The following is a 17,337-nucleotide window of genomic DNA, read 5'->3' on the forward strand; positions in this document are numbered from 1 at the left end:
ACCCATTCTTCTTCTACTGTATTTCTTTCCCCCATTCTTGCCAATTGTTCCCTAATGCTCTCCCTGAAACTCTCTACAACCTCTGGTTCTGTCAGTTTATCCACGTCCCATCTCCTTAAATTCCCACCTTTTTGCAGTTTCTTGAGTTTTAATCTACAGTTCATAACCAATAGATTGTGGTCAGCGACCACATCTGCCCCTCGAAATGTCTTACAATTTAAAACCTGGTTACTAAATCTCTGTCTTGCCATTATATAATGTATCTGAAACCTGACAGTATCTCCAGGGTTCTTCCATGTATACAACCTTCTTTTATGATTCTTGAACCAAGTGTTAGCTAAAATTAAGTTATGCTTTGTGCAAAATTCTACTAGGCGGCTTCCTCTTTCGTTCCTTACTCCCACTGCATATTCACCTACTACGTTTCCTTCTCTTCCTTTTGCTAATATCGAGTTCCAGTCACCCATGACTATTAAATTTTCGTCTCCCTTCACTTTCTGAATAATTTCTTTTATCTCATCATACATTTCATCAACCTCTTCGTCATCTGCGGAGCTAGTTGGCATATAAACTTGTACTACTGTGGTAGGTGTGGGCTTCGTATCTATCTTGGCCACAATAATGCGTTCACTATGCTGTTTGTAGTAGCTTACCCGCATTCCTATTTTTTTTATCATTATTAAACCTACTCCTGCATTACCCCTATTTCATTTTGTATTTATAACCCTGTTTTGGTTAGTGTTACAAGGCCAGATCAGTGAATCATCCAGACTATTGCGCCGGCAACGACTGAAAAGGCTGCTGCCCCTCCTAAGGAACCACAAGTTTGTCTGGCCTCTCAACGGATACCCCTCCATTGTGGTTACACCTACGGTACGGCTATCTGTATCGTTGAAGCACGCAAGCCTCCCCACCAACGGCAAAGTCCATGGTTAATGGGGGGGCGGGGGAGTCCAGTCACAGAACTGAGACGATATACCATAAGCACGCAATTTCACTACAAGCCGCTTGTGTGGTACAGAGTCAAAATCCTTCTGGAAATACAAAGGTAACACTCAACACTTCGTGTGAGAAAAGAGCTAGTTATGTTTCACAAGAAGGATGTTTTCTAAATCCGTGATGACTGTGTGTCAATATGTTCCAAAATCCTACTTAATGTCGACGTTAATGATATGGGCCTGAAATTCAATGGATTACTCTCCTACTACCTTTCTTGAATACTGATCTGATCTGTGCAACTTTCCAGTCTTTGGATACGGATCTTACGCCGAGAGAGTGGTTGTATATGATAGTTAAGTGTCACAGCAAATCCTCTCCTTAGTTCAGTACAAATACTCTGACCAGATAGCTTAGAGGCAACAGATCAGTAGGGCCAATGGCGTCCATGTCATTCGCATTCAGTCCTCTGATTATTGTATCATAATATATCGTGTAAAATTGTTCCAGTATTGTCATACTGTGCCAGTCACAAGCTCGCTGCCTGGTGTAATGACAGAAATTCTGTAACCTCAGACATTTCACGCCAAAGACAGAAACTGCCACTGATGGGCAGTCCATGGGACCACCAACACCATTTCGGATCAGGGCCCGAGTTGCTTTGATACTTCGGGATTGTACATTCCAGAGGACCAGTGGGACGGGGTTAGTGTACGTCACGAAATCAGATTTATCGGCACCTAACGTCACGGTCGATCTGACAGGACAACATTAGCAATGACCAAAGAAGGACAGAACACTCTCAGGCACGTAAATCAGTCACATACGCACCGTGGTCACGCCTCCTTCTCAGCGCATCTACCGCACGGTAAGCGCCTACGGATCGACGTGCGGGCAACCCGCCGGACAGAGTCGCCGGCATACGCTTTGGCTGATACAGCACCCTTCGACAGCCTTGAGTCTGCCACTCATGACAGAAGATTCCTCTACAGCCTACGCAGCAACTATCTGTCATGGAGCCCACAGCTAAGAGGTGTGTATTGAACAACAAATTGAATAATAATTAAGCTTGTTTTATCAGCATCAAACGATGCCCAAAAGGTCCTCAGGCCACATACCCGGAAAATATAGTAGGGGTTTCCATCATGGAAGTAAGCGACTCCTACAATCCGGTGCTAACTGGTTATGCCGGTAAGCGAGAAATAGTCGCAGGAGCAAATTTCTCCTGACTGGGTAATCAGAGGCTAACAAGACGAAGCATCACGGGAAGCAGTCCACACGATGTTTTTACTCTAAAACAGCGTCACCGTCCATTACACACAGGTCACAGTCACATACCCTTCTTCTTTGAGCTATCAATATTTTGCTTCCCTCCTTGTATTCTCCTGGGTTGACTCTTCGTCTTAGCTCTTACCCCACTGCGTGTAAAAAATTTCCATAACGTCGAAGAGGTGATTTTCAGGGATGATTCGTTTCCTGAACAGCCACAATGGACAAACTTCTACAATCAAGGTCATACTATGAGTGCAGTTCTGTGATTTGAAACTGTTACTGCAATTCGTGTACAACTGATCAATTTTTTTCAGCAACCAACAAGCATTTTTGGAGCTATTTTTGTAATATTTGTCATGGTTGCCTACCTCTACCAACACTTTCAGTCTGAAATAAATTTATTTAATAGCATCACCGCTGAATGTTTACTCTGTATTATAAGACCTATCTATTAATGTTTATGCCCAAGAAATGTCTACTTTCTCTTTAGTTATTAATTTTACAACGAATTTACTTTTCTATCAACTCGCGAATGTGCGAAAGGAAATACACACATACTCAGACACAAAAATAGTAATAAGAAGAAGGAAACACAGTCCGAAGGAATTATGCGAATCGAACGCAAATCGGTAAATGTGGTGTACATGTGCAGAAAAAGAAATGATTACAATTTCAGAAAAATTTGATAGCTTATTCAAGAGAAACAGATTCGCAAATTCCGCAAGTCAGTAACTTGTTGGTTCACTTCTGACCATTATGTAAGCAGTTATTCGGATTGGCTTGACTGATAGAATTGTTGGTTATGCTCTACAGGGATATCGTGCTAAATTCTGTGCATCTGCCCTGACCTGCTAGCGTCCGACTCACACTGACTTGAAGTCCCTTACCCCGGCTGCGTAATCCTGCGTTGCACTGTGAGATCATGTACACTCTGAGATGACAGTAACAGACATGAGTTTTTCACATGATTGTCGGAGAGTAGTAGTACCTTATTGCACATTTCCTTTTCTTTAAGGTACTTTTACAATCGAACAGCTACACTCAGGGACATTCAGCTGCGGGACGAATTTGGATATTCATCTACTTATAAGAGGCGATCAGAAAGCTTCAGTTTGAGGGTAATGTTTCAACTTATATGCAACCCAGCGCGGCTCCGATACGGGTACATAAGCACCGACGTATAGGCAAGGGGTTGGGCTGAGAGTTCATAGGAAGCGTATTCGTCCGACTAGTTGAACGACCTGAAACGACCGCACCAGGCCGGCTAATCCCAAGACACGTAGTGACGTTTGCACTCGTCCACTGCACACAACCAATTCGGCCGTACACAGCTGGCTGGCGGACGAATGCCAGCGAAATGGAATTGGACGAAGCAGGTACAAGCGTTCGCCTTTTGCTTCGTGTGTCTGGGTGTATTGCACACTTAACTACCAACTACGGATATAGAGAAGTTTGTAAGCCTTACGAATAAGAACAGGTCATTATAGGACACAGGTTCCGCCTTTTGGAAACACTCTGTTTTTTCTTCTTACCCAAACATGTTTCAGCACCTCTGGGCCAACATCAGTGGGTTTTGTTTGTTGAGGGCTCTAAAAAGTAAACATATTTTAGGTTGTAGCTGATCTAACAAAGTGAACCCTAAAGAACGTTTTTGTTCGTTTTGCTTCTTACCGTGATGTTACATTATATGGTTTTGCAGGGTGATCTGTATGGTGTCTTGCACTCACAGCTTGTCATCTGCTAACCAAACGATGTAAATGTGAATTTCACCGGCGACTTAACACATCACTAGATTTTTAAGCAACATTATATCGGCGTGTCAAAATGTTTTGCATATATATTTGTTATTAGTCACGTTTTTTTGTGACTCATCCTTCTTTTTCTGCATTCTGCACATAAAAATTAGCGTACTTTGTGTAATTTCGTTGTTTAATGCGTATGTACAGTGCAAAACCATGTAACGTAAAATCACCTAATAAGCAAAACTAACAAAAACTTCCTTTAGTCTTATACCCTAAAATATGTTAACTTTTTACAGTCTTCAATAAACAAAACCTACTGATGAAGGTACAGAGGTGCTGAAAAATATTTGGGTAAAAAGAAAAAAACACTGCTCGCAAAAAGATATATTATAATTTGACTGCAAACACGGAAGGAGAGACAATAGCTGCAGATGCAAAAGATGAAGAGAACACCGCGACTTACGGAGAAAACTGTGGTTGAAAGCTGCAGAGGACATGAATGTTGAAACAAAGTGGAAACGCTAATCGTAACATAGCAAAATACGTAATACTGTGAGATCAGATTTATGAAATATGTGATACGTCACGTTCAGTATATATTCAAGAACACTGTTTAGCAAATTCTGTAAACCGAATTTAAAAACCAATCTGAGAAGTACCTAAAGACACTCCACAATCATGTCTTGCCTAGCGTGTCGGGTCATCATAGTGTGGTCTGGTGACGGAAACAGTACGGATATTTGAAAAGAAACAAATGTTGTGATATTTTTCCATTGAATTCTCTGCTCTTTTTGTACTTGAGGGACCGATTTCAAGCGCTTCATTAAACAAAATTGATTAAAAACTGCTAGAAACTGTTCAAAAATCTATAGTAAAAACTACTCCTATAATAGTACGTTCACTCTATGTAGTGGTATTCTCTGCATTACTCAGACCGCTTTCGCGCATGGGCCACCCGTGAGCAAAAGAACATCCTCAGTGTATCTCGTATGCTCTGATACCGCGGATCTCGCCGGCAGAAGGATATATTTTGTCGACTGTGTTAGCTGGCAAGTGAATGGAGGTGCTGGTTGTTCCCCCTCCTTGTCAATTACGATGCTGTGTAACCAACATATATACTTGAGAATGCCAACGTTATCAGACATACCAATTTCAGCAATCTCCATTTACTAGTCATCACTCCACGCTCCCATTCTGTCTCTTGTTTACATCTTCATCTACATACATACTACGCAAGCTGCCGTATGGTGCATGGCGGAGGGTAACCTGTAACAGTACTAACCGTTTCCTTTTCTGTTACATTTGCAAATAGAGCGAGCCAAAATGACTGCCAATATGCCTAGGTACGAGCCATAATCTATCTAATCTTACCTTCATGCCCCTTATACGACGAGTACGTTACCGACAGTAGAATCATTCTGAAGTCAGCCTCAAATGCCGACTCAATTTTCTCAATACCTTCTCAATTCCTTGATCGATGAAAGGAGGAAGTACAAAAATATTCCGGGAAACTCAGAAATAGAGAAATACAAGTAGCTGAGGAACGAAATAAATGGGAAGTGCAGGGAAGCTAAGACGAAATGGTTGCAGGAAAAATGTAAAGACATCGAAAAAGGAATGATTGTCGGAAGGACAGACTCAGCATACAGGAAAGTCAAAACAGCCTTGGGTGACATTAAAAGCAAGGGTGATAATGTTAAGAGTGCAACGGGAATTCCACTGTTAAATGCAGAGGAGAGAGCGGATAGGTGGAAACAATACAATGAAAGCCTCTATGAGGGGGACGATTTGCCTTATGTGACAGAAGAAGAAACAGGATTTAGAAGAGATGGGGGACCCAGTATTAGAATCATAATTTAAAAGAGCTTTGGAGGACTTAAGATCAAATAAGGCACAAGGGATAGGTAACATTCCATCAGAATTTCTAAATTCATAGGGGGAAGTGGTAACAAAACGATTATTCACGTTGGTGTGTAGAATGTATGAGTCTGGCGACATACCATCTGACTTTCGGAATAGCATCATCCACACAATTCCGAAGACGGCAAGAGCTGACAACTTGGAGAGTTACCGCACAATCAGCTTAACAGCTCATGCATCCAAGTTGCTTACAAGAATAATATACAGAAGAATGGAAAAGAAAATTGAAGATGATCAAGATGACGATAAGTTTGGCTTCAGAAAAGGTAAAGGCACGAGAGAGGCAATTCTGACGTTGCTGTTAATAATGGAACCGAGACTAAAGAAAAATAAAGACACGTTCATAGGATTTATCGACCTGGAAAAAGCGTACGGCAATGTAAAATGGTGCAAGATGTTCGAAATTCTGAGAAAATTAGGGGTAAGCTATAGGGAGAGACGGGACATATACAATATGTACAACAACCAAGAGGGAATAATACGAGTGAACGATCAAGAACGAGGTGCTCGTATTGAAATGGGTGTAAGACAAGGATGTAGCCTTTCGTCCCTACTATTGAATCTGTACATCGAGGAAGCGATGATGGAAATAAAAGAAAGGTTCACTAATGAAATTAAAATTCAACGTGAAAGAATATCAATGATACCATTCGCTGATGGCATGGCTATCCTGAGTGAAAGTGAAGAAAAATTACATGATACGCTCAATGGAATGAACTGTCTAATGAGAACAGAGTATGTATTGAGAGTAAATCGAAGAAAGACGAAGGTAATGAGAAGTAGCAGAGATGAAAACAGCGAGAAACTTAACGTCAGGATTGATGTTCACATAGTATATGAAGTTAAGGAATTCTGCTACGTAGGCAATAAAATAACCAATGACGGGTGGAGCAAAGAGGACATCAAAAGCAGACTAGGAATGGCAAAAAGGGCATTCCTGGCCAAAAGAAGTCTACTAATATCAAATATCGGACTTAATTTGAGGAAGAAATGTCTGAGAATGTACGTCTGGAGTACAGCATTGTACGGAAGTGAAACATGGACTGTGGGAAAATCGAAACAGAAGAGAATCGAAGCATTTGCGATGTGGTGCTACAGATGAATATTGAAAATTAGGTGGACTGATAAGGTAAGGATTGAGGAGGTTCTGCGCAGAAGCCGAGAGTAAAGGAATATGTGGAAAACACTGTTAAGGAGAAGGGACAGGATGATAGGACATTTGTTAAGACAGGAGGGAATGACTTCCGTAGTACATCACCGAGCAAATCATTGAGGATGTAGGCTGCAAGTTTTACTCTTAGATTAAGAGGTTAGCACAGGAGAGGAATTCGTGGCGGGCCGCAACAAACCAGTCACAAGATCGATGGAAAAAAAAGAACGTAACTTCCCTCTAGCGATTCCCATTTGTGTCCCCGAAGCATCTCGGTAATACTGCGCGTTGGTCGAACCTAATGGTAACTCGAACAGTGTCCTATGTATGTGTGAATTCCTAAGGGACCAAACTGCTGAGGTCATCGGTTTCTCCACTTACACACTACTTTAACTAACTTATACTAAGAACAACACACACACCCATGCCGAGGGACGACTCGAATCTCCGGCGGGAGGGGCCGCGATATCCATGCATGGTGACTCAAACCCGCGCGGCCTGTCCGCGTGTCTAATAATTTCCTATATGAGGCGCTTTGCAGATTATCCACACGTCCCTAAAATTCTCCTAATAAACCGAAATCAACCATTTGCCTTTCCTAATACAGACCTCACACGCCCATTCCACTTCACACTGCTTTGGAACGTTGTGTCTAGGTATTTATTCCACATGAGTGTGTGAGGCAGCACGCTAATAATACGGTATTCGAGGATTGTGATACCCATTTGTCTCTGATGAAAACTCGCCGTCGAGGACAACATACTGGCCTCTGTTACACAAGAAGTCTTCGAGTCACTGACGTACCTGAGAATCTCTTCCGCATGATCGTTAAAAGTCGGCAGCGTGGCACCGAGGCAAGTGCTTTATGGAAATTTAGAAATATCGAATCCGCAAGATGCTCTTCAGCCTTGGTGTGCAGGATTTCATGTGAGAAAAGGGCAAGCGGAGTTACACAAGAGCGATGCTTTCTAAAACCACTTTTCTCTCTCAAGGAAATTTAGTATATTCGAACTGAGAATATATCGAAGGATTCTGCAGCAAACCGATGTTAAAGATATTTGTCTGTAGTTTTTTCCTGCGCTGTTTTATAGTCGCTTGGGAATTTGCACTGGGCGAAAGATACGCCAAAAATGCAAGCTAAGGAAGGCGTCAATGCTGTAGAATAATCTTTGTAAAACCGATTTGGGATCCCATAAGGACCTTCGACTTATTTGCTTTCAGCTCCTTCAGTTGTTTCTATACACCAGTGATGCCTATGCTCGAGTCTTAAAAAGACGTAGAAAGTGGTTTGCTTTGGTCCGAGTTTAGACACTGTGAATGATCTCTTCAGGCAGGTCCTCAGTTTAGTTGCCGGCCGTGTGTCGGACGTTAGTCGGCTGCGAGGGACGAGCTTCATCGGTCGGTCGTAGTCGTGGGGATATACGGACAACTTGTTTGTTGAAGGAATACGGCCCCATTGGACCTCCACGCTTAGTGTGGCCTTCGAAAGGAAACTTGTTGATCGCCGAGTATAGTTTTCTGAGCACAAATAAACAGACTCGACTTTTGATTTGTTCAGCTTCATTTGTCGCAATTTAATTTTCAGTTAAATCTGTAGACATTTTAGTTTTCGAGTGAAACCTTGTGTTACACGTATGATAGTTTTGCTAGTCTTTATTCGTACTGTCCCATTCTCGAAGGTCAGCGTCGTTCCAAACGTCATCTCAAGGTTTCGACTTGCTGAATTCTTGCTGATTCAGATTCGTACACTGACTTTCACAGACATTTCGAGCTGTGGGATGTTAATGAAATTCATTTGGCGGTCAGCGTACAACGATCTTTTATGAAAGTAAGTGTAATGATCTCACTGCGCTTTCCTGGTAGAATCGGCATCACGCCCTTTGTGCTTAATGCATTTTATGTTTTGTTCATTTGTGGAACAAAATGGCTCTGAGCACTATGGGACTTAACATCTACGGTCATCAGTCCTCTAGAACTTAGAACTACTTAAACCTAACTAACCTAAGGACATCACACAACACCCAGTCATCACGAGGCAGAGAAAATCCCTGACCCCGCCGGGAATCGAACCCGGGAACCCGGGCGTGGGAAGCGAGAACGCTACCGCACGACCTCGAGCTGCGGACATTTGTGGAACAAATTATGCAGTTGAGGTGATCTCACTATTGCTCGATTAATGTGAGCCTTCAGCTGTTGACAGAAACATTTTATGTTCGTCCATGAAATCAGTCACATACACGCTGGAAGGGAATGAAAGTATTGAAAACAAACTGAAATCGTTTTCATTTTGCAACTACTTATATCCTACAGACGAATTTCTGAGTAGACAATATATATATGGGGTAGGCTCACATCTATCAAATTAAGATAAAAAGAAATCCAGTTACTTAAATGGCCAGCATGTTTTCCCAGAGAAAATGTGTCTTATTTTTAAATCTATTGACACTTTACACATTACGACGAGGAAAACGCAAAAAAAAAATAAAAAATAAAAAAAAATAAACTTAACAAGCTGAATCCCGTAAAAACGTCAGCTCTTTTCACTAATTTCACGATACTCATAATCCCCTGCTTTCCCGAATCCAAACGGTATCTCTGCGGTAAAGTAGTCTTCTTAATGTGTTGATACATATTTCATTAATGTGTTTCTGCTATCAGTGAAGTACACAGCAGCTTAGTGGAGCTGCAGCTGGGGATCAGAACAGCAGACGGATCCAGATTACTTTAGTTTCATGTTTGTAGGGCATCCGTTGCGTATGTGAATACCATTACAAGGTCACACGAGTACAAATTTCAATAAGGGTACTAAACGCAAACGCTACTCTTTAATGTCAGAGGTTGGCAAAAATTTACTGTTTGAATAAAGTGTTTTGTGAGCACAATATACGGTTGTAATTAGATTCTAGTTTAATAATATCAGGTAATGTACACGTGCATATTTATCCGTCTCACCAAAATGCAGAGCGTGCTTCGTCCGTGAATCGTCTCATATTTGCTTTCTGCAGAGGATCCTAACTTAATGGAAAGATGGAATTACTCGTTGGTTCGCTACCCTGTTTCATATTTTTGAGCTGGATGCACTGCATGCACAGTGCACTGTTAACTATCAGCGGGCAGATCACTCACAAACTAAAGCAAAGAATACCTGTTTTCCTTAGCAAGTCATGCGTAGTCGAAATTGTGTCGTAGTGCAATGGAGCAAGGTGTTAACATCAGTGATTGATACAAATTGCAGAAATAATTTGTGTTAGCTTACAGAGAAGAAACCCGTGTGAGGTTGCTAGTCCCCCATCGGGCGCCTCCCCAGGTGGCGGATAGGGGAACACTCACCAGATATGGCGGGTACCGGGAAAATAAAATACCTAGGGTGGACCAAAACTAGCGTGGCTAGGACAAGTCACTGAGCCATAGGGAAGGCAATGTTCCTAGGGCTGGACCCCCGAATGCAAGGTCTCTGGGCCTCCAGGTTGGGGGTTGTGCAATGGGCTACCTCCCCTCTCATGGAAAACAAGATTTGGTGAGGATACTCTACACGTGCCTTGGAAACAGGTATGTCTTAATTGGAACAGAGCTCGGAAACGCAAACCAAGATTTGAAACGTGGAATGTAAGAAGTTTGTTCAGGCCAGGAAGCATGAAAACTCTAATGTAACTCTTCAAGCTTTCCCGGCGAGATCTTGACTGTGAAATAATCGGGTGTACTGCCGGATGTTTGTGTCGCTCTGGCACAATATTTCGGCCACGTAACACGTTGCATTCTTCAGGTGCTACTTGAGACTGTCGTATTGTAGGATCTTGTCCAGTATTTATGCCCAGAGGGCGCTGGGCAGGCGCGGACATGTCTGCGCAGAAGGTTCGATGACGTCTACTGAGTGCCGGACGAGTGGCTTGCCTACCCCGTCACTGGCCTGCTGAGTGGAGAAATCTAGTATTTTCGGACAAGTCTCACCTCAACAGTGATGGCCGCTTACCTATAAGACGATGATTGGTGAACGCTTTTGGGCTGCGTATAAGAACAGTGGAAGAACGGACCCGCAAAATTACAGTCCGATATACTTACTACCGTTAATCTGTAGAATTGTACAACGTTTCCTGAGTTCGAATATTATAAATTTCCAAGAGACCGAAAAGCATATGTCCACGAATCAGCACAGTTTTAGGTATCATCGCTGTTGTGGAATTCAGCGTGCCCTCTTCTCAAATGATATACTGCGAACTATAGATGAAGGGCAACAGGCAGATTCCAGACTAAGGAATTGACACGGCGCCCCTCTGCAGACGTACAAGGATATGGAATACATTCTCGGGTATGTGAAGGCTCGAAGACTTTTTAAGTAATACGAGGTGTTCAAAAGTCTTTCCGCAGTGCCGTGTGATTGTCAGCCGCGAGTGCCGTATACCGCAGTTATACCGAAATTAAACTCAGTGAAATACAAGTTATTAATTTATTGAATATTCATTTTTACTTACAAATTTTCACGTTAAATGTTGAAAGTGTCCCTCCTGTTGTTGAATACACAATTCAACTCGTCTAATCATGTTTCCAAACACTGCGAACTATAGATGAAGGGCAACAGGCAGATTCCAGATTAAGGAATTGACACGATGCCCCTCTACAGGCGTACAAGGATATGGAATACATTCTCGGGTATGTGAGGGCTCGAAGACTTTTTAAGTAATACGGGGTGTTCAAAAGTCTTTCCGCAGTGCCGTATGATTGTCAGCCGCGAGTGCCGTATGCCGCAGTTATACCGAAATTAAACTCAGTGAAATACAAGTTATTAATTTATTGAATATTCATTTTTACTTACAGATTTTCACGTTAAATATTGAAAGTGTCCCTCCTGTTGTTGAATACACAATTCAACTCGTCTAATCATGTTTCCAAACACAAGCTGTAACATTTCTTCTGTAACAGAAGCAGTGAAAGTGGATATTGCAGTTTTCAATTTATCGATGGATTTTGGACGGTTTTTATAGACAGCTGTTTTCGCTGCACCCCAGAAGAAAAAGTCAGGTAGCGTTTGGTCAGGTGATCGTGGAGGCGATCACCAAAAACATCAGCAAGCAGTGACATCGAAACGCGAGCTGTATGCGCGGTTGCACCACCTTGTTGAAAATAACCGTTCAATATTTCACTTAACACAAGTTCTCCTATGAATGGGTACAGAATATCACTGCAGTATCGTTGTGCGTCTATTGTTTCGTTGAAAAGTTTGGGACCCACAATCCGACGTCTAGAAATTGCAATCCAAACTCCTATTTTCACAGAATGAAGTGGTTCCTCATGAATACACAATGGATTTACAGTACTCCACATACGAGAACGTTGCGAGTTCATGTACCCGGATAAATGAAACCACGCCTCGTCAGTGAAAAACGTTTTGTTGAACGAAATTTTTGAACCATTGACAATAATGCATTCTATTGCCATGATCAGTATTTTTCAGTTCTTGCACGACTGTAACTTTGTATGGGGAAAGTTCTAATTTTTTCCTTACAACTGTGTGGGCCGTTCCGACACTAAAATCTATTTCCTGGGCGAGTTTTCTTACTGACTTGTTCGGACTCATTGACATTTTATCTGAAATATCGAGTAGTTTATCCTCATGCAAAACGTTAGGACGACCACTTCTTGGTGCATCTGTCACTGAACCCGTACTTCGAAATTAGTTAATCAGATCTCACACAGTATCGCGATGTGGGAGTGTTGTCTGCGGGAAAACTAAATTAAATGTTTGACGTGCTGAAACTGTGTATTTACCGCCAGCTTTGAACACTTGTTCGACTAAAAACACACGTTATTCAGTGGTTAGCATTCTAACAGTGACAAAAACGAAACAAACTAACAAAGGAACTAAACTTCAACGTTCCCGTCAACACGTAACGACACACACCAACGATACTACTGACGTTGGCTGAGATAAACGAAAACAGTGGAATGATGGGACAGTCCACTTGAAGGGAAGTAACCCAGGCAGACAAACAATCATACGACACGCGCGGCTAACAATCATACGGCACTGCGGAGAGACTTTTTCAACACTCCATAGTGCCCATTATGTTGTCACGTTGTCACCGACAGCTAGTTTTCAGCAGAGGCAAGGGTATCGTCAGCAATATGCCAGGGAAATGTGACGGGACCGTTATTATTTTCTGTATACATATGTGGTCAGGCGGACAGGTCAGCAGCAATCTGCGGCTGTTGCTGATGATACTGGGGTATATGGGAAGGTATCGAAGATGAGTGACTGTACGATCATACAAGATGACTTAGGTAAAATTTCTAGTTGGTACGGAGGTACAAGCATGTGGAATAGGTTCCCAGGTATGTGAATGACTCGAAGAATTCTTAAGTAATACTACTCAGTATGTTGCCATGTTGTTCTCGAATGGCAGCTGGCACTAAATGTAGAAAAATGTAAGTTAATGCGGGTGAGTAGGAAAAACAAACATATAAAGTTGGGATACGGTATTAGTAGTGTCCTGCTTGACACAGTCATGTCATTTAAATATCAGGGTGTAACATTGCAAAGCGATATGAAATGGAACGAGCATGTCAGGACTGTAGTAGGGAAGGCGAATGGTCCACTTTCGTTTACTGGGAGACGTTTAGTAAAGTGCAGTTCACCTGTAAAGTTGAGCGCGTATAGGACGCTGCTGAGACCTACCTTTAAGTATTACTCGAGTGTTCGGGATCCACACCAGGTCGGATTAAAGGAGAACTCCGAAGCAATATACAGACAGACTTCTAGATTTGTTACCCGTAGGTTCGAACAACACGAAAGTGTTACGGAGATGCTGCGGAAACTCAAAGGAAAGGCGACGTACTTTTCGATGAACGCTATTGAAAAAATTTAGAGAACCGGCGTTTGAAGCTAACTGCAGAACGATCCCTGCCGCCAACATACATTTCTCATGAGGACCACGAAGGTACGAGAAATTAGGGCTCTATCTGCGAGCTAAAAGCAGAACAGGAAGGGAGATGATTACTAGTGATACATGGTATCCTCCTCCACGCACCGTACGGTGGCTTGCGGGGTATGTATATAGACGTAGACTGCATTTATGAGCTGTGTGGGGAACAAACGATATGTGTGATGGTTTGTGACACCATTGGATGAAACATGCTATCTCGCCTCCTGCCCTAGACCAGGAAGGATTTAGGGCTCGAAGCATCGCCTTCCTTCTCGCGGTTCCACACGCATATTTCAGCAGAACTATGTCCGGCCATATGAGGCGAGGATTGTCCAAGTATTCTTCAAAGAATAACGGGTACTACTGCTTCCTTGGCCTGCCACTACATCCCACGTGTGGCCCAGCGACCAAGTCTACATCTGCATGTTAATCCGTACTCGGCAAGCCGCCCCAATAGCAAAATCTCGCCCCCTCCCCCCCTTCGCCGGTCCCCCTTTTCCTGTCCCACTCGCGAATGGCGCGTGGGAAAATATTACTGTCGGTAAAGCTGCATGTAAATCTAATTTCGCCGGCTGGAGTGGCCGTGCGGTTAAAGGCGCTTCAGTCTGGAACCGCGTGACCGCTACGGTCGCAGGTTCGAATCCTGCCTCGGGCATGGCTGTGTGTGATGTCTTTAGGTTAGTTAGGTTTAAGTAGTTCTAAGTTCTAGGTGACTGATGACCACAGCAGTTAAGTCACATAGTGCTCAGAGCCATTTGAACCATTTGAAATCTAATTTCTCTAACTTTCCCGTTGTGATTATTTCGCGAGAAGGAATTAACAAGTTGCCCAAATTTTTTTGGAACGTAAGCCCCAGAAATTTCAACAGAAAACCTGTCTGTAATATACAACGCCTCTCTTTTAGTGTCTGTCAATTAACTGAGCATCTCAGTAACCTTTTCTGCTGAATGAACGATCCCGCGAAAAAATGAGCCGCTCCTCTATCATCGCCATCTCGTCTATTAGTCATAGTTGGTATGTGTCCCAGACTGATAAGCAGTATTCAAGAGACAATAGAACAAGTGTTTTGTATATCACTTCTTTCGTGGATGAAAAAATGGATCAAATGGCTCTGAGCACTATGGGACTCAACTTCTGAGGTCATTAGTCCCCTAGAATTTAGAACTAGTTAAACCTAACTAACGTAAGGAAATCACAAACATCCATGCCGAGGCAGGATTCGAACCTGCGACCGTAGCGGTCTTGCGGTTCCAGACTGCAGCGCCTTTAACCGCACGGCCACTTCGGCCGGCTTTCGTGGATGAAGACGTTCCTTAAGGTTCTCCTTGTAAATATCAATTTGCCATCTGCTTCCCGAATATTTGTTTTATGCGGTAATTGAACTTTGGGTCGCTGGGGATGGTTACTGGCAGGTATTTTACAGTGATTGCTGCTACCCGTGATTCGTTACCTATTGTGTAGTTGAAGACCTTGCCGTTACCACTGGAGGTAAAATCTTTTTGGATACAAAATAGCTTGTTCAGTTGATCGTGGCCTGAAGAACACCCCAGCAGAGTGGTCGAAGCGTCGACCACAAGTAGAAATACCACGCAGCCTAACAACACAGATAATGTTTCCCTTCAGTAACAACTCTCTTTGTATATTTCTGCTCAAGACGTTATATTTATTTACTTTCAGGGTCAACTTCCCGCTTTTGTTTTAGTCGAAGACCGAGGATGCTTTACTTCAAATTCCTCCATTTCGCTACAGTCTGGGTTTCAAATCTTCGTATGGACAACAGTATCACGGAGCCTTCAGCGTTACCTACTACGTCACTAATATACCAGGGCTACTAGGAAAGTGAGGTCCGATCGATCGCGAAATGGAAACCACAGTAAAAATCTGACGAAACTTTGCTTAGCTCAGCTGAGAGTACCTCTAGTTGGCCGTCGGTCGCGCCACATAGCTCTTTTCAATTCTCAGCGCACAGTGAACACTTAAAGATGCCTACAAAATAATGTCTCCTGCGGAGTGTGAATGTCTGTGAGAGATTTCGCCTACATTTGTGAACCTCATACAACGTAACTCTCATGAGTTTCCTTCTTGATGACACTTCTCGGCCGGACACTGCAGGGGCACTGAGGACACTGCTATAGATTTTTCGTCACCCACGTACAGCCCGGACTTGGCTCCTTATGATTTTCATCTCTGCTCATGTGAATTGCTGTTTTTGAAGTCAACATTGTGGAACAGACAACGAGCTGCAGATCGAGGTATTGGAAAGTTGGTACAACACTACGACAAAGTCTCAATCGGAGCGACGACTATGTAGAGAAGTAGCTGGAGGGTGTAGCTAACTATTGCCAATAAAACATTTTTGATTCTCAATGTAGTTTCGTTTTTGCAACCGACAGGATCCTACATTTCGGATAGCCCTCGTAGACTGTCTGCTGGTTGGAAACTTACTCTTACAACCACTGTCCATGTTGTGTGGCCGTGCCAACAAACCCGACGTAAGTTTTTTCTCCTGCAACATATCCACAATTTGTTTCACTCCATGACATGACGTATAGAGGTTCTAATTGCAGCACTCGGCAACTTCTGACTGTATTGAATTCTCACGATCTAATTGTTTACACAGTTCTATAATGCTAATCATTTGTGAATTACCATGTATGTACTGCGTGGAATAAATTTCGTTGTAACGATATGTTTCGGTTTTCAAGAGTATAACTACATAATGATGAGCATAAAAAATCTGATTCTAGCTGACAGCGTGCCGTACAGTTTGAGGTTTTCAGGTTACTACGTGGCAGTACTGCGTAGGTATTGGTTCCCTGGATGTGATTCCGGGGTGAAGGTCTTGGAGGGACAACAACGAGGTGATCTGTTTGGATGGCGCCTGCGAAGTCTCGCTAACAAGAGTGCGACGTGAGAAAGCACTTGTTAGCAGGAGTCTGGAGCGGGACTCACCCGGAGAAGCCGGCGAGCCAGGCGTCGGCGGCGCAGCTCCAGAAGGCGGTCGTCACGACGCCGCCCCCGCCGCCCCCACTGCCCGCCTCCACGTGGGCGCCGCGCAGCTCGCGGTCCTCGCACTCTACGGGGGCTGCCGTCGGCGCCACGGCGGCGGGTCCAGGCGCCGGCCCAGGGTTGGGGTCGGGGTTCGGGTTCGGGTTCGGGTTTGGGTTTGGGTTTGGGTTTGGTTTGGGGTTTGGGTTGGGGTCCGGTGCCGCCGCGGCCGCCGCCGCCGCCGCCAGCAGCAGCAGCTGGCGCACCACCGCCCCCGCCATCACGGCGCCGCCCCCACAGTCATCGCGATACTGCCTCCTGTTGGCAGACAGAAAAGACCTGTTGTTACTGTTGTCTCGCCATAAACGATCTGACGGATAGGTTGAGCAGCAGTCTGCGGCTTTTGATGATG

General features: G+C 43.6%; 1 long non-coding RNA gene across 1 annotated transcript in view; it reads right to left on the reverse strand.

Moving 5' to 3' along the window:
- The window catches only part of LOC124774880, a 101,069-nt gene extending 84,113 nt beyond the window's left edge, over positions 1-16,956 (reverse strand). The window contains exon 1 of the long non-coding RNA XR_007015568.1: positions 16,890-16,956. This is a non-coding gene — a long non-coding RNA (uncharacterized LOC124774880). The remainder of the gene's footprint in view (positions 1-16,889) is intronic.
- Between the last annotated feature and the right edge of the window lie 381 nt (positions 16,957-17,337).

The sequence above is a fragment of the Schistocerca piceifrons genome, chromosome 2 (genome assembly GCF_021461385.2).
Source record: "Schistocerca piceifrons isolate TAMUIC-IGC-003096 chromosome 2, iqSchPice1.1, whole genome shotgun sequence".
Lineage (NCBI taxonomy): Eukaryota > Metazoa > Arthropoda > Insecta > Orthoptera > Acrididae > Schistocerca > Schistocerca piceifrons.